The following is a 22043-nucleotide window of genomic DNA, read 5'->3' as shown; positions in this document are numbered from 1 at the left end:
GGAATGGGAAATGTCTTTACATGATATTACCTATTCAACGTCTAGCCAATGATGGCTTGAGTGTTGCTGGGACTAAGCTGGCTTCAGCTGATTCATTTTCTTCAGTATCTGTTCTGATTTTATTCAGCAGGCAGGAAGCCAATTCAAAATCATAAAATGAGAAAAGCTTATCAGGAACTAGATCCGGGTTTTTTTTCCCCAGTGATCTTCAAGCTGCCTTGAGGGTCTTACTTCTTCCTTTTGATAATAGAAACTTCTGTATCCCACTAGATAAGTGGCAGAACCAATAGCAAATGAGTGTCATTCCCATTTTTTTCATACACTACTACTATCTCAGAGGTGTTGTCAACCTACACAATTTACATTTTTTTAGAAACAACTCATGATATGTGAAGTCACCTGCTGGCCTTGTGCTATCAAACTTCCATTTATTTTAATGAGAGTTTCCATGGGACTGAAGGTATTTCATTTAAAGCTTCACTGTTGTCACCAGATTGTTACCAGGTATCCCAGCTTTTCTGAATGTTAACTATATTGGCCTTTCCCAGTATATTTGGACAACTATTTAGGTGCACATTATCCAACTCAGTGGATATTTTACAAAGTAATTTGAGTTGATATGACACTCTACAAAGATAAGTAAATATACTTCACAATTCTCCATGTCCCCAAAATAAAAGGCTATAGGCTACATTTTTTTAAAGTGTCCAATAATTATGTTGCCAAAATTACTGACCTTTTTGAAAATCTGGACTCTAAGATTCACTCCATGGGCTGAAGCCAGGGAAAAAAAGCTTCCAAATCCCTTCTCGGTAAGCATGAACAGAGAATCCATAATAACTGTGTATAAATAGCTTAATTCAGCACTGCTGTTACTTTGTTGACTTCAGTGGAGTTGCTTTTAATTCACAGCAGGATGAAATCTGAAACAGACCTTAAAATTGTGTAATATTTAACAACTATTATTCCAGAGGTAAACTTACCATTTATCATTCCTAACATTAGATGAGTATAATCCACCTAAAAGTAAATATTCAAATCCAATATTTAGGACCCTTTTATACCATTTCACAACATGAAATATATCTCAGTTCTATACACTAAACATATATTGCCTTGTTTTATTTACAGGTTTTGGGGGTATAAATGGTGCTGCAAACAGATGGCTAGATTTAGAAAGCTTTACCTTATGTAGTAAAATGAAGCTCTGGCCAGATGGACCTGTAGATATCAGTGCCAGTACTGTACCTTGTCCATATGGACAACAAGATTTATGGCAGGAGTAATTATTTCCACATTCATACTTGAAAATGAGCTAATGCCTGCTTATTTGTATAATTCTACTCTTTGCCACTCAGAGACATTCAGGGAAGGCATTCACAGAAGGCAGGGCTATATAAAATAAACAGAAATGTTCTATTTCCTTGGACAAATTGTGCACAATACATTAACGTACAATATCTAATTAGTGCTTTGAGTTCTTTCAAAGGAAGTAAATGACAGTGATATTTTTTTCCCCAAACAATGGACTTGGTCATGAATACATAAAGCATACAGTTTGGCATTTCTATGTTTGTATACCAAGGAATTCAGTTTAGGCTGCTCCAGAAAGAGATTTATATGCTAGAAGGTGATGGAGGAAGAAAAGTAACCAAAAGGTCTGAGACATTACCTCTACAGGGGCAGAAGCAGGTTCTTACAGCAGATGTAATAAACTGCACTAACTCCAAGCAGTAGTAGACACACTGGAGTACTATAATCCAAAACACCCTTTTAACAAAGCATTGGGTCTTGACACTCATATAGGCAACTCAATGTCCCTGTACAACCCTTGGGCCCTTTGAAAAACTGTAGCTGCAGGTTACATAGAGCCAGACTAAAATAGTTTTTGTACATGGCTACACTCTGGAATTAGAACACACAAACCATAGGTGCTTTGCCTAGGAGAGTAATTTGAGCAGGTTTAGATGCCCAGAATACCTGTACCTACATCTCCTTTTTAGACATGATTATCAGTATTCAGAATGGTAAAATACAGACCACATGATACAATAAACCCACAGTCTAACATATCTGCACAGAACCAGCAATCAACCTAAACACACCAAGAAAGCTGTAACAGACAGCCAAGCCCTCAGATAGCACTGAATCTGCACTGGGAACACCTAGGATTGCCACCTCTCAAATCTCAAAAAGGCTTTCACCCAACAAGGACACTCCTCCAGAGAGGCAGATCACACAGCTGAAAAAGCCACCCAGATACTATGTGAAAAATTTCTCCAGTACAGAAGGAAAACCCCCACGAATTACACACCACCGGTTATGACATATCACCCCTCCCTTGAACCTATACGGAAAATCCTCAAACAATTGCAACCCATACTAAAAGAAGATCCAATTCTTAAAGAGATCTTCCCAGAACCGCCTATCCTAGCCTTGAAACAAGCACTGAATCTCACTAACTGCATCACCAGAAGCAAACTTCCTATGGCCCAAAACAAACTGAATGGATCCAGACCATGCCATGACAAGAAATGTAAAACCTGCAAACATATCTCCACCACCCCCACAATCGCTACACCTGGATCTTACAGCTGCACCTCCAGAACTGTAATATACCATATTTTCGCGCATATATCCCACGGGGTATACGTGATTTTATTAAAAAATAGATGGGTGTGGGCTATACAGGGGTGCAGGCTGTCAACGGACTTTTTTTCCATGGAGGGCCGGGGCCAGGGCGGGCCAGGCTGCGCCACCGCCGCCGCGGAGGCCGGGGTGGGCTGGGCTGCACCGCCTCCTTGTGTATACGCTGCCACGGGGAATACACGGGTGAGGCATATACATGGACTAATTTACAAAAATACAATTTTCCATGGGTTATACATGGATGTGGCTTATACCCGTGGGTGGGCTATATGCGTGAAAATATGGATTCTAATCCAATGCACCAAATGCCCTGATGGAAAATACATAGGAGAGACCAAACAACAACTGCGCACCAGAATGAATGCACACTGGAAATCTATCAAAGACAAGAATACCCAATTACCCATGGGGGCACATTTCTCACAAGAAAATTGCCCTCTCTCCAATTTCTCAGTTCTAATCCTCAAAGGGAATTTACAAAACACTTTTCACAGATTAGCCTATGAACTTCACTTCATCAATCTCCTGTATACAAAAAATCATGGACTAAATATAGACATTGGATTATGACTGGTGTTTCTTCTTGATGTTAGAGGGTCCGATGTTTATTCTTACCTCTCAGGTTGCCTGACTTGGGTACTTCCACGTTACAATCTGACTTTCATTTGCCACATCTTGATCTTATAGGATATTATCAGTCAGGAGTTGTTTCTGACGCAGAAGAACACCAGCAATAGTGATGGAAGTTTATCTCATCATGTTACCCCCCTCCTTCAACTCCTTCTAACACGCACCATATTTTTATCATCACTTTTGTATGAAGTTGATCACTTCTCTTTATCAAAAATGTGATTATGTATCTTTTTGTTTCTCTTTCTTTCAGTTGCTATCAGATAACTCTCATACAGCCAGGGAGCCTTTCCAACTGCTTTGTTTACATTTATTTATTTATTTCCAAACACTTTGCTGCTATTATATAACACCAAAACAACATGCATAAACCATATAAATCAACTTTCAAGATTGTAAATGAAAATCTTTTTTTTTTTTTAAACTGAAATACTTCTTTCAGTTTCTATCTTTTTCTTCTTGCTAAGTACTCTTGGCCCTACTTAAGGTTCCACAAAGCTAAGAAAACTGGACAGGATAAGATTGAACTTGACCTTAACTGGCTTCAATGAAGATCCACCATTCCTTCCTTCTCGCAGCTTCCACCTTTGTTTCTCTCCTTTTCAGGTGGCTCCAGAGTCAATATGTCTTCCTGGATCCCAGCTCTTACCTTCCAACTGAGCTCCACACATCCAAGCAAAGCCATCCCCCAGAATCTCACCTTCTCCATCTGCGCCCCGTGGATCCTCTTCTTCCGGACCTACGCTCCATTCTTGCTCCTCCAGCACACCACGCTGAGCCACACCCCTTCCTTTTACCTTCAAAAAACAGCTGCTCCAGAAGCGGTGTTTTTCTGGCACAATCCCTGTTTTCCTTTCCCTGATCTCCCTTTTAGCCAGTCCCTCATCACAATGACTCATTATAACTTGCCTAACATCTGACTCACCCAGGTACCTCTTCACTATTTACCAGCTACATTCTTTCCCCTTGGCCTGTATCTTAACCCACTGACTCTTCAATTTACATTTTCACTAACTGTTTCTTTGCATGCACCCCAGCCTCTGGCTTCTTTAGTATTCATTCCATCCAGGAAGAGCACGCACCAACTATAGATGCTTCCTCAGCCTAATGAAGGGTATTTATACCCAAAACCTTGCTAAGAAGAATTTTTCCAACTATCTGAGTTTTCTAATAAAAGATATCAGATTTACCTAAAGAATCTTGTCTGCCTGAGGAAACATGGGCACCTCTTAGGAGTTATTCTAGATTAGGCACATAGGGGCTCTGCACAGAAAAATGGGTGAGTTAAGTACCTGTGAAGGGTAATGCAGAGGTCAAAGGTCTAGACATGGCAGATAGGAAACGCTAAGCATGAACTGGGGATGCCACACACCCCAGCAGGAATTTAGGGACCTGGTTCATGCTGCACATTAGACATCCCAATTCAGGATGTATAGTCCCACTTCTGAGGATGGATGCCTAATGATGTATTAGTACCCTCATCCATCTTTTGACAATATCTTATTCGTTGGGGCGCTCACTGTATCCTAGGCCCACCTCACTCTGATGTCCTGATAGGCTATAGGATAGGCTACATAAAGGCACTTACCACACCTACTGTTGAAAATGGGCCACTGGTTAGTAAAAAGTGCAAGAGTTATGGGAACAGGGACAATGAGAAAGTAAGAGGGACCCTAGTGGTTATAACATTACTGTGGAGCTAGGATGTAACCTGCACCCCAGACTCTTCTTGTAGCATTATTTCTACTGCTTACCCAAGGACTGTCCAATATAAAATGCATAAACAGTCCTTAATCCAGCATCAGTGATGCAGTTCATATTATACAGTATTGGTTAAAAAAACAAAATATCCCTGGAATCCAGGACTCTCCCATCTCAGGAAGTACTATAAACACTATGCAATAGAGGCATGCTTCCATTTGCTTACTGCCTTCTGGGCCCATTACTATTATACTCTTGTCTCCCTAAACACAGCACCTTCTGAAATAAGGGATACAATCAGGAACTTCAGTTTCCCGACTGTCCTGCAAATGTCCCACTTTCCTCTTTGTTTCCTTCCTCTGCATTGATAAGTTTCCCAGACTGCCCTGCAATGACTAGTACCTGACAAAATTTGCAGGTATTCTCCAGTGCTCCATGTTTCAGGGGTATGCTCCTAAAGATATTTTATAGGGTTTAATATATTAACTGACTAATGTCAAGTGTTTTGAGATCCTTTTTAGAAGTTACTGGAAAGTACCAGAACAGTATAAAGTATGTTTACAATGAACAATCTCTTTTTAACATTTAATGTGTCCACTTGCATAAGTCAAATTACTAAGCAATGTTTGTGATATGGTGAACACATTTAAATAATATTTTCATTTTTTATTTCTGTTTTTTTTCAAGTCACAAAAACATACACAAAGTCTCACAAATAACACTGACAAAATACATTGGAAAACAAATTTAGTCAAAACAATTGAGAGAATAAAACAAGAGAATGCTTTCAATTCTCTGAAACAAGGTCAAATATGTCAAGCTAGCAACACATAATGCCATTACTATTTCAAACTAAGAGTATATAGTGGTAAATGATTAATTTGGAGTACTTTTGCAGGGGCAGAGATTTCAGTTCTATCAAAATCTAATTAATATGTGAGAGAAACCAAAAACATTGGGGGGGGGGGAATGAAACTACATCTTTCTTGGTACCTTTAAAAATATGTTTTAGCTATTGTAGAGATAATTTTGTTCTTGGCCAGAAACATTATTTACCTGAATGAAAAGGAAATACCAGCTGATAGACATTTTTAACAATAGCAATGAGCACCCAGCATAGTAGCATACCTATAGCTAAATGAGAAACTGGGCACCTAATATGAATCCAGATTATTCTTTTGAATTCTTAAATTCCTGCCAAATTTGTATTATAATTTCCATCTTAACCAGACTATCATTTTGCCTCATAATCTCTCAATATTATACATGCTTAAGGAATGTTAGATGCCAAGAAAGCCCTTCAGTTCCAGTTCAATAAGTTATCCCAAATCAGGACTGCACTTAAGCATGTGCCTCCATTTGAAATCAGGCATCAAGTTATTTTAGGAACAAAACAACAAGAAGTGAGGTTGGAGATTGAACAGATCAGAAAGATGGGTAAATACATAAAGCATAGTTAGTGCCTTTGAGCACTGAACTATTGATACAAGAAATATCTTTCCATTTGGCAAACAATGTTTACCACAATGGGATGCATTCAGTTTTAATCCTATATTTAAAAGTCTCACTTATATAGTATCAAGTTCACTATTGAAAAGTCTATCAGCCTGCTTGTGGAAGACAGCCCATTTTGCAAAGAGCTACAGATGAATAGTGTTATTCTTTACAGTAATTATGCTTCTCTTTTCACAAATATCAATATAATTTCCTTTCACTAAAAAGGTATTTGCTACTGCATATTAAAAATAAACTCCTTTTATGGACGATGAAGAATACAAGAATTTCATGGTCTTCATTTTGGCACAGAGAAGGCTATGTAGCCTCTTTGCATATTGCAGTATCAATTCAAATGCATCACAATTGAATTTTGCTTTAGAAGAAATAAACTGCACTCCAAGGCCTAATGACAGTTGTACTTAAGGAAAACCAGAATCCATTGTACTAGCTCAGACTACTAAAGAATTCTTATGATAGGGAAGTAAATCTTCCATGCTACTCCTTAGTACTGTATGAAGGGGAAGAGACATTTAATTGATGGTAAACATGCAACCATAATTACCAGGTAACACATACTATGTAGAAACCACTGGTGTGAAAGACGTGGAGACAAGAGAAAGTGAGGCTGCCTAGAGATGTTTAAGGGCCATACTCTAACTTGTGGCGCTTTATATGAAGTGCCATCAGTTAGAACTCCCCCCCTCCCCCCAACCCAGCCCAACAAATATTTACTTATCGGGATGGGGCGGGTAATCGGGCCTGCCTGCACTGACCTTGGCCAGCAGGCTGGGGCACTCTAGCAGCCTCACCCATCTCCCTGCCGCCCCCCGGCTCCAGAGCTGCCAGCAGGGAAGAGAGGGAAGGTGGGGAGCAGCACAGAGCACCCCTGCCTGCTGGCCTACCCTCCTCATCTCACAAGCCCAGCCTGGCAACTGGGATATTTGGGGAGGGCCCACAAGGCAAGGAGGTTGCATTCCACCAAACTTCTGCCCTCCAGCTGCATCTAGGCAAAGCCCAGCTGGCAACACTGTGCCTCTCACTCCTCCCTTTCTCCCCCCTCCCCCCCACTTCCCCTGCTGACAACCTTAAAGGTGGCATAGGCTGGGCTAGTAGTCACCAAAGTAAGCCCCAGCCCAGCCCTGCAAAACAGGAAAATTTAACCCTAGAGGGAACACAAGTTTCCTAAAGCAGTCTGCTTTAGAGTATCTTAGTCTAATACCTGATTTGACAAGGGTTAACTTTTTGCACAATAAGACATTTTAAAAGCACTCTGCAGCACATGTGTTACATCACAGCTATAGAGCACTTTCAGGGCCCTGATCATGCAAAAAATGTAACTTGTGTAAGCACCCTGAGAGAGAGAGAACATCTGTCCATATATACAGAAGGTTTACATTAAAAGAACATTTGATTGAATTAAATATCAATTTAGTAGACCATTCTAACCTCCATAAAAATAAAGAGGCATATTGTCAGTTTTGGGCATACTGAAGTTTGAGGCAACCAGAGGTAATAAGTTTGTTATCCTTAAAACCATCATATTCTTGGAAATAACTTTGTCATACTGTTTCTCTGCTATTTTGTAGTGTTAAGGTGCTTTCTATAAAATACAAGGAGCAGAATAATAGATGTATGTAAAACATGTTAGGGAACTGAAGTATAAATTGTCATTTATACTCTGTACTTGTGATAACATTGTGATAGGCATCTTGATGAGAATCAGACTATAGTAGAAACTAGGGGTGCAATGATAGAGATTTTGGGGGCCAATACCAATAGCCAATTTTTAAGGAGGCATATTGGCCGATACTGATCTGATTTCTGATACAGCACGGAGAGATGTGTGCAGCTGGAAAGTCTGTTGTGGTGGAAAGGGAGAAAGGAAGGAAGGGGTGGTAGGGCCAGATCAAGGCCCCTGAGCTGAGGAAGGAGTGGGGCTGGGGCTGGGGCAGGGGCAGGGCTGACCAGCTGGGGGAGAGAGTGGGATGGAGCCACAGCTTATCCAGGAGGGTGCAGGGAGGGGAGGCAGCTCCCACTGCTGCACAGACCCCAGGAGGGCACAGGGGGGACATGTGCTCCTAGACCCATGGGGCGTGGGTGGGGTGGCCTGCCACTATGGCCTGGAAACAGGGCAGCACAGGACCCTTCCCAGCAGGGGATGGGCCTGGCTGCACTTGGGATAGATGGTAGTGGTTCTGGGAGGGGGTTATGGTGGGGCTGCAGCCTCCCCAAATTTCAACATAGTCCCCCATACCCTCCCCTCCCAGTGCCACTGCTGCCCACCCCAAATTCAGGCCCAGCCCCCCAACCTCTGTGCCAGAAAGAGCCCTGCGTAGCCCTGGCCCCAGCCTGCAGAGGCAGCTGCCCCACCCATACCCCACACAGCTCAGGGGCCACCCTCCCCCCGTGCCCTCCTGGGATGCACACAGCAGTGGGAGTTTCCCCCGCCCCCTCCTCCCCATTCTCCCCAAATGAGCTGCGGCTCCATCCCACACCCAGTCCCAGCTAGGTAGTGCCTCCCCCACCTCCTGCCCCAACCCCAGCCCCACTCCCTCCATCACCGCAGGGGCTTTGATCTGCCCCCACACATGCCCCATGCCTTCCCCATACCCATCCACCACAACAGACTAACCAGATGTACACAGGTCTCCAAGCTACCAGGCTGTGCTCCTCACCACTTACATGCTGCGCTGAGGCTGCACTCATGCATGGGCATTTATCAGCTAAATTATTGACCACATCAGACTATTTCTGATACACTCAATTTTCTTTATATCGGTGCCGATTTAATACGAGGCTGACGTATCGGTATACCTCTAGTAGAAACTGGAATTTACCTGGGGACTAGTCTGCTTATGATATATAGAGCAGAATTTGAAACTTATGCTATTTAGGATTTCACCTGCATTTTATGCAGCCATAAACATTATTTATAAAAGATGCTGAAACATCCCCATTAAGCATTAAGAGTCTGAGATCTGGAGTTTATGTGTGTATGTCTTACTACACTCATCCACATATTTGATTATGTTTCACTTTATTTACACAAATAACAGGAAATACCTTGATTACCAATCTGACAAGACTATAGTAGCAATATATAGGTACATTTTTAGGTACAGTGAATTTTCAGTCTGATACCCAGATAATTCTGGTAGCTCCTAGAGGTAGCTCCTTATCCAGGGCTGGTTGGGGAGTTGAGTCTTCTGCTTGTTCTGGCCAGGGAAGGGGACTGGCTGCTTCCACTCACTACATGGAGGATGCTCAGATGAAGGTATTGGCTTAGCAAAGATGCCAGGATTTAGTTACTTCCTGCCCCTTGGTTCTTTGGTTGGTGACTGATCACATGCCCATGTGGCCAAGGCTGGATGACTAGAAGACCTAACCATTCTAACCGTAGCTAAGTTTATTACTGGGAAAATGCCACCACACCGCCTCTTGAGATTTTTAGCCTGAGTGATAAATGACCCAGAATTATTCCACAGCATATACTCTTTAGCTAGATGACATCTTCCATCTTGTCTCACAGCAGCTCACTACATAGAAGATTGGGTTATCTTGTGAGCCTTCATTATCTCATAAGCTCATCCTCACTTCTTTGTCCTTCTCACACCTCTCAGCCCTTTGTGTAATAATACAGAGAGAATTCCTGAACAACTGTGTTTCAGAACATGATACTACTTCTCCCTTCCCCAGGCAAGCAACCGACCTATATAAGTTTCCCTCTAGGGACCTGTACACATATGCATAACAAGATTTTACTCAGAAAGCAGAGAAAAATTCAGAGAATTAACTGCTTCTCTGAATTTCCATAAACTGTTTCCGTAGCTCACTTTGGAACTGGAAATTCCTTTGAGAGGGAATAGTAGGTTCCCCAAAAAAAATTCTGTTTGAGAGGAAAAAAAGCCTACTCTCAAATGAGAAATGAATTACAGAAATCCTAAAAAAATGGATAAGAATGTTTAAAAAGCCAAAATATTTAATTAAAAAATTTAAGCCAAATATTTCAGCTTTATTATTACAATGGATTTTTTCTTTGGAAACTGATCTGTTTTAGAAGGCAATGTAAAAAAGTGGGTTAAACAAAGCCAAAATAAAATACATAATTTTGTTACACATCAAATAAAGCACTTTGCCCTACTTGAAACAAAAAATTGTTTGGGTTTCTTTGGTTTGTTTTGCCCTAAAACGCCAGAATGCCCCTTTTTGTTGACCAAATTGATATTTTGTTTCATTTTATTTTATTTTTCTGCTTAACAAGCAAGAAGTCTATTTTGTGTGACTCTATTTAACTCCTTTGGAGGTTATATGTTGCCATGCTGATGTTCTAGGAAATTCATAGTATAGCCCAGTGATGTGGGCACAGGGCTGGTCTGCAGGACAGATCATGTCCATGGGGTTGGTTCATGGGTATGATCCAGCTGCATACATCATATCTGACCCTATGCATTGGCCCAGCCCTCATGCCAAATCTGGCCATGCCCAGGCCCAGCCCCGGAAAATGGAATGATATAGCATGAAGGGCCAATGAGTCCTGAAATTTGGGAGCAGGGAAGTAGCAGTTACTGCTGTCACCACTCCCCCACCACCAAATTACTAGTATGCCTCCTGATCTTCAAGTCTGTCTGTTCTTCTTGTAGGCCATCTGGGACTAATTCCTATTTTGCTTATGTACCTAAATGGCACATATGCAGCTCTATAACCACAGCTTTTGGCATTTACCCATTGTGTGTGATTCTATTTTGCCCTGCTGGAGAGGTGGAAGAGAAGGAGGACCTTTGCACTTTTAAATCCAATAGCCAAGTGGCTAAAGTATTTGCTCAAGGACTGGGAGATGCAAATTTCAGACCCCTTCCCTCAGATGGAAGCTGCATATCCTGCCCCTCAGCAAAATGCTCTAACCAGTAGCCCACAAGCTAGACATTATTTACAGCCTACTCTAGACCTCCTCTTGAAGGTTGCCTACCAGATAGCCAAGAGAAGGATCTACATAAACCCAAGATATCGGGACAAGCTACAGGGTGAAAGGTTCAAACAGTGCTGCCCTGAGGGAAAGGATCTACTGAAGAAAGTCTAATATATGACAGGATACTGAGGACTTTTCATTTTTTTCTGGTGCATTTTTTAAGAAAAACCCTCAGTAAATGGAACATGCTGTTAAGTCGAGCTCTATTGTTCATGTTTGAGCATTGCAGTTTTATAATGAAGTATTCCAGACAGGAAACAAAAATCTGTTTGCTGATGGTATGGCTTTTGCTGGTGGGGGGCAACGGGAGATTGTTTGCTTTACACAGAATTGCAGTTCTTGTCACACAGCAATTATTTTACACCTACAAAGCCTTCACTTAATACAGTTTGCAAATAACATTTTTAAATTATTCTTGGTCAAAAAAGCAATGAGAAAAAAAAAAAAGAAGCATCTGCATAAGGCCTGATCTAAGGCTGCTCTCTTTATTGTTAATGTATAATTACAGTAAATACTGTATTTAACCTCAATACAATTTGTGAGGAAGTGAGGTATAAAGCAATTAAAACACATATAGTTATGAGGGGGAGGAAAACCCCATTTTGTTCCTATACAGACGTTGCAAAATACAGTTGAGTTAACATTTTCATAAATATTTTGGACTACTTCATGGCAAAAAAATTCTTTTTTTTTTAATTATTTAAAACTACGGTAGAAAACTTTATATCTGGGGATGCATTAGTTCATAGGAAATTGAGCTGTTGGTTTTATTACTTGTTTTTCTTGTTAGGAAAGAAGCTTTTAAAGCTACTTGCAGTGTTAATTGTGCATTTCTTTCCTATCTTTTAGAGAATGACATAAAATCACTGATGTGTTTGTTTTACTTTCCAAAATCTAATGTAAAGGAATAAAACCTACTTAGCATGAACTCAATCTTTCTCACTATAAAAACTCTTTATTATTAAAACATGATGATATATGTTTCTGCATAACGGGAGAAAAGTAGAAAGAACATCTTGGAGAAAATGTGATGTACATACATTGACTAATTACAAAAATTACTGCAGAACTGTATCAAGTATTTGCCTACACTAAGTGTGAGGGAAAATAATACGTGGACTAGCTCTCAATAAATTAACAGCATGAATAAATTGCTTTTTTTTTCACTCCTTCCAAACACATCACCATAATTGATTGATAACATGTGCCAACACAATATAGTTTGGTTAAAAACAAGATAAATATTGGGGAAAGATTTTATCCTTTTAAGGAAAGATTGTAAAAATTTCTCAGCCCTATTCTCACGAAGGGAGAAGGAAATATATTCCATTTAGTGGTCACCCCCTGCTGAAGCCTGGAGAAACAACAGTATTCATTCCCCAGTAATATATTCAGTTGATGGTTGATGTTTGAGAAACTGAATATCTGCTAGAAAGACCTTTTGACACACCTTCCACTCTTAGATTTTTTTAAATAGCCTCATGAGGATATATCTCCATATCCAGACCATATCATTACTGTAATTGTGAGATTCCACTTAGGTCTGGTTTGTGACTAGCCCTGTAGCATATACAAGGGAAACTGCAAGGGACATACGGCACATGAAGCCTTGCCTGCTTAAACTCTTGTCCATATACTTGACACAGTTCCTGTCCTTGTGCTTGCCTGAGTACAAAAAACAACAGGGAGAAGAGAGGGAAGGAAAGTGGGAGACAACAAAAGCACTGGACATGAGAGCAGAGCCAGAGAACAGAACAGCTGAAACTATTCAGGTTTTTATGGCACCATCAGCAGCAGATTTATCTGAGGTGCTTCCAAATAGTACCTAAGGTAACAGCTGTCATATGTCATTTGTTCTTTCATCCTCATCCTGGATAGAGGAAGAATGTGCAGAGCAGTGTCTTATTTTAATAGGGCACTTTTTTGCTTTTATTTGGGGGGGGGGAGGGGAGGGGGGAGGTTTATATACATGTGGCTATGAATTTAGCTTAGAGAAGGCAAAGTCAAAGAAATATGTACTTCTTACACAATCTTGAACCGATCCAAAAGAAATACTGGCTCCCCACAGAAACAAGCTTTATCCCTTTTTGTGGAGAGTTCCACTGTATAAAAATGGAAAAGAGATTGAACATAATCCTTATAATGGACCTGTTGGTGGTCTTTTAGATATTCCAGGCACCTTGAAGATAAGTTTTGAGACCCCCTTCAAGTCTCTTCATATTAGTTCCCTCCAAGTAATCAATGTCATATCTGCCCCATGTGGTTACAAAGAAAGTTTTTTTATGGCTTTGGCTTTCCTTATCCTGGCAGATCAAAACATAGCTATGAAAGAGAGAGAGACAGATCATATTCCATTCTGAGAATTATCTGAAGATCAATTACTAAGTCCCAGGGAGCTACCAATATGCAAGCCCCTTTGAGGACAACAGGGTTCACATAAGTCAGTGAGCACAGAATTTAAAGAAAATGGTGTTATACCTGTAGGCATAAATTGACTGTCAGAAACTTTATTAAAGATGTTGATAAGCAAGTACATACAGACCCTTGTGTTAGCTTTCAGGGCCAACTGTTAGGAAAAAATATACATTTGTAAACTAAGCACATACAATAAAGAATTATTGTGAGACAATAAACACAGAACAGAACTATACCAATTTTTATTGTCCCTTTTTCCTTTAAAGAGAAGATGGAAACACAGTCCTATCACTGGGTAAGCCATTAATCTGCTAGGATTTGTTCTTCAACAAGATCTACTATCCATTTTGGAGCATAACCATGTGACCTCATTTTAATCTCCATTTCAATGAATACATCACAGTTTCCTGCTCACAAAGCTTCATTGAACAGAAAAATTACCTAATTAATACAAAGTTTTTGTTCCTATAAATATGTCATTGGCAATGTTTTTATAGCATAATAACATAGTTTACTATACACTGTCTGTTACTTGTCAAAAGAGCAGACAATATATAAACACTGAAAGCAAAATTGTATGTGTCATATCAGAGGGAAAAATATGTTGCTTGTTCAAAAATGAATGAACACTTTATAGAAATATAGAAAGTTCTGCACCAGTACGTTTTGTTACTCAAACTTATTTTTACTTTGCTGTACCAGAACCAGGATTTATGTTTCCATTAGAATCAAGTAGAAATAGGCTACATCCTTTTCAGAATAGAAGAGTAGCTACCTATTTTTCACTGCCAAAGCTGAATGTTGCTAATAGGAGTAGTCATGTTGTTATTGCACATTTTAGTGGCACCCAAAGACCCTATGCGATGGGATGCCTAAGCTCCATCTACTCTCTTCTCCCTGTACTAAGGAAAAGGACTAGTGCTTCCAGCAAGCTCTACACATAAAGAAGTTCCCCTTTCCCAGTTCCATGTTCAGTGACCTGTTCATTTGTTCCCCTGTGGGCAAGACAAGTGCTGTTTCCATCTGGGGCCCTGGATTAAGGGGAGGAGGGGGTGGGAAGAAGGGCTATCTTATGGATGAATGAAAATAAATGGGTTAAGCATGTGTTCCCTTCCAGTTGTGATGGATCTTGTGAGGAACGCAGCATTAATTCCAAGATGGGCAATGCCTATCAAGCTGATTCACTAATCATCTTGCCCACTTTTAATTCAAAATCATAACTTACAGCCAGGTAAGAGGCCCTAGAGGTTGTGTCGGTTTTTACTTGTATGTTCCTATCACTAAATGTAATCATCATCACTTCAACACCGCACCTGAAATTATTCAGAATATGTTAAACAAACTATATCTACAGTGCAGAAAGCAATGCAGGCTCAGTTCAGATGGGCTGTGGGACATGCAGCTGTTGGGGCCTTATAGCAAGAGAGACAGGTCTGAATGCCACTGTGATATTTACTGCTCATGCCACCATGCCTTATGTAAGGGCATGCCAACCGCTTTACACTCTGACAACTCTGCCACAACAACAGCTTGAGTATTCTGAGGAAAATGGATCTCTCATGCTCATCTTGGCTATGGATGGTGCATACTGTAAATTCCCCTCTCCTTACCTGTTTGAAATAAATCTTCCTTTCTTGTTTCCATTATGTCAGTAGTTGGCAACATTTTTCAATAATGGACCAAAATGCTCCAGCTCAGGAACGAACCAGGCCAGCACTAAGACCCAGCTGCTACTGACGCTTCTCCCCACCACCTAGCTGCAACATGGAACAGGTGAAGCTCCCTGCCACCAAGCCACATAGCTACAGCATGGCATAGACAAAGCCTCCCACTACTGAACGCTGCCAAATTCCCCGCAGATCCAATGGCTGTAAGTTGCTGACCACTACCTTATGTCCTCTACATACACATGCCTCATTCTGGACATATTCTTTATTGCTTCTTCCACTTCTTGAACTTCAGTTAAACACCTTCTTCAATGAAGGCAACTTTAATTTAATGAAGTACAGCTGTCTCCTGAGTGGATGGTGGTAACGTGGCAGTGTTAAACAATAATGTAGAAGCTGTAAATACAGAGGTCTAGTTAGGTGAAATATAATTGTCTTCCTGATACTTGATTATAACACCTTGGCTAAGACATCTACTATTGCCTCAGTAGTGATACTACTGACTCCAGTGGTATAACTGAGGTTAAAATCAGGGCCACCATGTGCATCACGTGGCCACTATGGCCAGGTACAGATTTTTACCAATATAAGTGATCGGAAACCAGTCTATCCCCATAACAGAACAGAAATTTGGCATGCATAGGCTGGTTTAAAAATGGCAGAAACCTGTCTAAGATTTCCCCACCACCGCCAAAGGACAAGTGTGTGTTCTCTTCACTACCAATATAAACTATGCTGCTTACAGAAAACTGTAATTTAGAACTATTCCACCTCAGGCTTTTTGAATGTCTGTACCTAGCCCACATGTTAAACATCACTTTTGGGGGACTTATTTTAAATTAGACATACAAGAAGCCTAATTTTCAGACTGTGGATACTCAACACTTTTGAAAATCTGGTCTCTTTAGGGTATCTCAGGGTGGACACCCAACAATTTAGGCACCCCAAATCACCAGATACTTTGGAAAATGAACTGAAATAACATGTCCTGCCTCTGAAGGCAACCAGTTGTTACATTACTTTACATGTATTGATTAGTCTAGAAGGTACTGCAGGCATATTCTCAGGGTGAGATGAAATAAGCTGTACTTACGAGTTAGGCAGGCACTTCCCTCACACATTCACACACTCGCTTTAAGCACCCACTTAGTGTAATTTTAAAAATCAGTGTAGAACCCTATCCCACAAAGGCCTTCCACCAGACAAACATTTCCCTTTAAATGTAGACAAGTAGAGGTGCTTTAGTTAAAAAAAAATGCCTGTCTTTCTTTTTGGAAGGTAATGCTTCCATTCATTGATACTACAAGAAGGAAGTCATCCATGAACAGGTGTTGAACAAGACGGCATTCATGATTCAGTAGGCAGAATGCTTTCCTCTAAGTCAGAGCTGGAGCCCTGCCTCAACATAATGTTTTGGGCTTCTCATCCACTGAAAGTGCCATCTTTCAAATGAGATTTACAGATGAGATTCTTTCTGCTGGTAGGTCTATTGTCGACACCAAAATCAACCATTCCTTTTTTCTCTCAGGCTGTTGTTTATGTCATAAACAATTTCCCAATATTTCTTTGATATTTTCTTGATAACTCACAGGAAAATAAAAATAAGCAACTGCTAGAGCCATAAGCAATTTAAAAATATGGTCTATTTTGTATAGGCTCTGTACAAAATCTTTGCATCAGTCTGCCTGAACAGGCTTGCAAAATTAACTGAGTGTTTCCTAGTATGCTGAAATGATGCCAAAGGAATTATCAAGCCTCTGTCTTAGCTGTCTCAATGTGTAGGTTTTTCCTCCTCCTCTTTCTTCTTACCCTGGGAATTCTCACAAGAAAAGAAAGCCTAGCTAAAGCGAATGGCACTACAACTGGAAATAGTGACCTGTCAGCAAACCAAGATCAAAATATGGAGAGGATCATATGCACTGCCAAATACAAAGAGGCAAAATTGTCTCTGCCAAAAGAAGGCTGCTGGATCAAAGATGATGACAAAAGTCCAAGGACTGGACTGGATCAAAGCATCCATTTCTGTCTAAAAAATCCTTCATAACAAGCACCATTGTGGGGATCAGACACCAAAGCCAACATGGCAACAGTGTTTCTGTCATGGAACAATCGAGTTCCAGCTGCCTAAAATAAAGGGCGCATCTGTGGTAGAAACTGTCCACAATTAACATCTCTCAGGATAGGCCCTCAGTAGCTGAAGGCCAGATTTGCCCTGGCTTTACACTTTTGACTCCACTCCAGTGTAATGGAGTGTAGCCTGAATGGTATTATTTTATACCACACTCTGCAGAAGGAAACACAGAGTAAAAGCACTCAGCTGCACTGTTCACAGTAGTATAACTAAGTGGGGAGGCCAGTGGCCCCGAGTGCTGACTTGAGGGGCGGAAGGACACAAAAATCACAGCTGCCAACCAGCTGCACCACCCCCCACTGGCAAGCTATTGCTGCCACCCAGGATTCAATACTGCCCTGTTACACCTTTCATTATCAAGATATAATACTGTGAAGGATGGCGTATCTCTCTGTACCTTCAGAAGTAGAGCACCAGGAAAAATCCTGCGGAAGAAGGAATTCCCCCTGAAGTCATCTCTCCAGCATGCCAGGACCCCTCCTGCTGTATCATATGAGGAGAGGTACTGTACTGGTCCTTGCATATGTTGACAGTGCTAAGTATGGTGGGACTATTGTTCCACTTTTTTTTTGTCCCCTTCGGCAAAAGAAGCACAAGGCTTGCAATTGTGCCCTGCTGTAGAACTGCTTCAGTGCTGAGGGCAGAGCTGAAGGGCAGAGTCCTGCACAAGTTGTTTAATTTGGTATCGCTCAGTGAAAATACAGGGCCCAACACCTTCAGGATTACAACTGTTCTAGCATACTGTTCCTCCTATCCTATTCAACCCACTCTCCCCCTTTCTTTACTTTGTTTCATTTCACTGTCCTTCATTCTCTTCTCTGTATTTGTCTTTTACATCTCAGTAGTCACATCTACTTGAGACACTGACTGCACAGTTGTTACTGCATAGTTATTTCGTACTTGTATAAACATCACCAAACAGCTTTTTTGTGACTCTGACTACGCAGTAGCCTGAGGTTACTGTGCCGTAGCATTGCATCACGCTTCCTGTCATGTCAAGGGCTACTGAGCAGTCAGCATCTCATGTAGACGCAGCCTGTATTCAGGCTTTTTATTATTCTGCTTGTCTTCCTCCTCCCCTTTTCATTTTGCTTTATTTCTTTTTATTCTATCTTCTTCCTCTCTTCCCCTCCCCCATCTTCTTCATGCTTTTACTCTACTTTCCATTTGTGTTTCTTCCTGGCCTTTATAAGGCAGGGGATGTTCTTTTCTCTATATCTCCCTCAGACCAAGATTTACCTTACATAATCCAGGTCAATTTTCATTTCCTGCATACCCCTATTTATAAAAAGGCTAGTTCTAACCAGTTTCTCTCTTGGCTGGAAAGAGAAATAGACTCACACCATGCAGCCCTAGTCCATTTCCTTTTGCAGAAGGCTCATTGTGCACAGTGCTGGAATGCTATGTCAGCTGCTGCTGCTGCTGGCAGGGCTGAATCTTAAATTTATGCGAGCACTAGATGACTACATTAGCGGGTTGGCAATCTGACACCTGTGTCCTGCACTACAGGAGAGCTATAACTTGAAAAACTAGCATTAAACATTGTTTTTAGGTATCTGTTTTTCTGATCATCCTGTACCATGCTGTTGTGTTACAGCTGTGACCATCATGCAGTAATGGCCTTTAGACCAATTATTCTTGCAGTGGATAATGTTGCTGCTGCTCTGCTTTCCACAGCAAGCCATGAGAATAATTCAGAGGACATAGCTATGATGCACATCACGGGTATGCATGCTCCTTGTAATTCCATCTTTCAGCTGCTTCTTCCATTGTAGTTTTCTGTGACAACAAACTTTTTCCTGGGCAGAACTGAAGAGAAGGGACAATTGATCTGGACAATGGAAAACCTGAATTATCTTCACAGCCTCTCTAAAGATGTTTGATCATACAGCTGACCTTTCAGTGGAAGTGTCCATAGATCTTTTCTAGGTAGTTCTTCAGCCCTGTTAGTTTGAGAAAAGCCAGCTAGTGCACAAATAGCAAACAGCTGTGGACACCAGAAGATCAGAGACTCCACAACATCCATTAACTTACATTTTTTTCAGTGTCCAATATTGTCTGCCTCCATTTTTGGTCATTCAAATGGAGACATCCTAAAGGTTTCCATTTTTTAGTAAGTAGATGCTCAGAGATGTCTGGAAAAAAATGAACCCCTTTCCAGAATCTCTAGTTTTTGCACCCAAAAATTGAGGCACCACAAATTGTTTGTCATTTAGCTCAACACAGGGTTTTTTTGTATTAAACCTACAGTGACAAAAATAACAAAAGATTAGTGCAGGAGAACAGGCATGCTCTCTTGTCTGTGGGTGAAATCCTGGTCCCATTGTACATATATTTCAAGATGCCACAATGTGACCCAATATGGTGAAATAATATGATCAAGCATCAGTGGGGAGAAATTGCTGCTACTTGGGAACAATTTTTGGATAATAGCATCTGAGGCTGACTCTGTAGAAAGCACTCAGACTTTTATGGGCTGTTCTGTAGAGTAACTGTTCTATCATCATTATTTCTTATTTGCATTGCAGTAATATCCGGGGGTCAGTCAGAATCAGTGCCCTATTGTGCTCAATATTATACACACAGGCAGACAGAGTCCCTGCCCCAAAGAATTTACGATCTCATTTGAAGCAAGATACAAGGGAATGCAACAATAAGAGAAACAGAATAATGGAGGATGGCTATATATGTAGTCATTGCCAACTTAGTGTTTCCAGAGAATATGAAGGAGCTTTTTAATGATGAAATCACCTCTCCCAGGTGACTTCACAACCTAGCAATCATTTGTTCACTATATGCAGGTCCTGGCCTGTAAATCCTGGAGGGTAGTGTTTGTTTATCCTGAGAGTAGTCATGTGAACTTTGGTGGAATTACTCATGGCACTAAAGCCAGGTACTTATGACAGTAAAAGTGTAATATGTGTAATGAGAAACTGGTCCGTACCTGTAACAGAACAGAAGTTTGACACACTGAGTAGTTTAAAAATGGCAGAACCCAGTCTAAGATTTGCCCACCCGCCCTCCAAAGGGCAAATGTGTGTACTGTTTGTTGCTGATCTAAACTACACCTCTTACAAAAAACTGTGCACAAGTGAGTGGGTCTGCTTCTGCCCAGCAGCATCAGGCATCAGCTGTGGACCTGAGCAGAGCCTTCACCGCAGCAGGTGGGTGGCGGCACCTGCAATGGATGCCATGGGCAGGTTCAGGAGCCTGGATGTAGAACCTGTCAGCAGCATCCACAGCTGGCCCACCACCTGGTGTGGCTGGAGCTTCTGCCTGGAGCCATGACCCAAAACTGGCCAGTGGCATCAGCTGTGGACCCAAGCAGGAGCTGCTGTCAGGCAGGTGGCAACATGTCTCTCACTCCCTCCTTCCACCTCCCTCTAGAAGCCAGCCAAAGCTGTAGTTCACCAGGATCCCTGACACTGCTGTGGACCCAGGCAAGAACTGCTGCTGTGCCAGGCAGGTGTCAGCATCAGCTGTGACACTGCTGGCAGATTCTGATGCCATCGCCTGTCCAGCATGGTGGCACCTCATGCTTGGGTCCACCACTGAGTGTCAGGATTCCTAGTGAACTACAGCTTTGTCCAGGTTCTGGATGGAGGGACAGACAGAGAGACAGAGAGAAGAAGTAAAAGGGGGGGAGGGGCGGGAAGAGGAGAAAGAGGGGAGTGGGGAGAAGGAGAGAGAGGGAAAGACAGGGTGGGCAAGAGAGCAACAGAGATGGATGTGGCCCTTGACAGGTCCCAAAACTGATTAAGTGGCCCTCCAGCCAAAATAATTGCCCACCACTGACCTAGCTCAAGTTGCAAAACCCCATCCTGGGTGTAAGATCTGACAGGATTGGGTTCTGAGCCAGAAAATGTTTGCAGCATTACCCTCTCCCTCAATATACCTCATGTAAGAAATATAGCAACAGTAACATGGTTATTTATTAAGATATTCCTCACTCTAATTTCATTCCCTTATTTCCTATGTGGCTCTTTATGTTATCAGGAGATCTTCTATAATTCATACTTACTGTCACTGAAATATATATATTATGTGTTTCGATATTATATATAATTTCAATGACAGTGTCCATGTGTGTGTGTATATTTTCTCTCTCTCTCTCTCTCTCTCTCTCACACACACACACACACACACACACACACACACACACACACACACCCCCTAAAGCTAACTAGCTTATTTTGAGAACGCACACACTACTACATCTCTAAATACTGCATTTATACTGTTGATGCCTCCAGCCTGCAGCCAACCTTGCACCCTTCCACCCACCAGGCAAAAGAGAGAAATTCTTCCTACACGCAGTATGTGAAGTGAGACACTTGCCACCCCCACACTTACTTTTCTGCTTGCACTTACTAAGCCTATATATTTC

Source organism: Alligator sinensis, unplaced genomic scaffold (assembly GCF_000455745.1).
Source record: "Alligator sinensis unplaced genomic scaffold, ASM45574v1 scaffold65_3, whole genome shotgun sequence".
In the NCBI taxonomy this organism is placed as follows: Eukaryota; Metazoa; Chordata; order Crocodylia; family Alligatoridae; genus Alligator; species Alligator sinensis.
Note: the sequence above shows the minus strand (reverse complement) of the source record.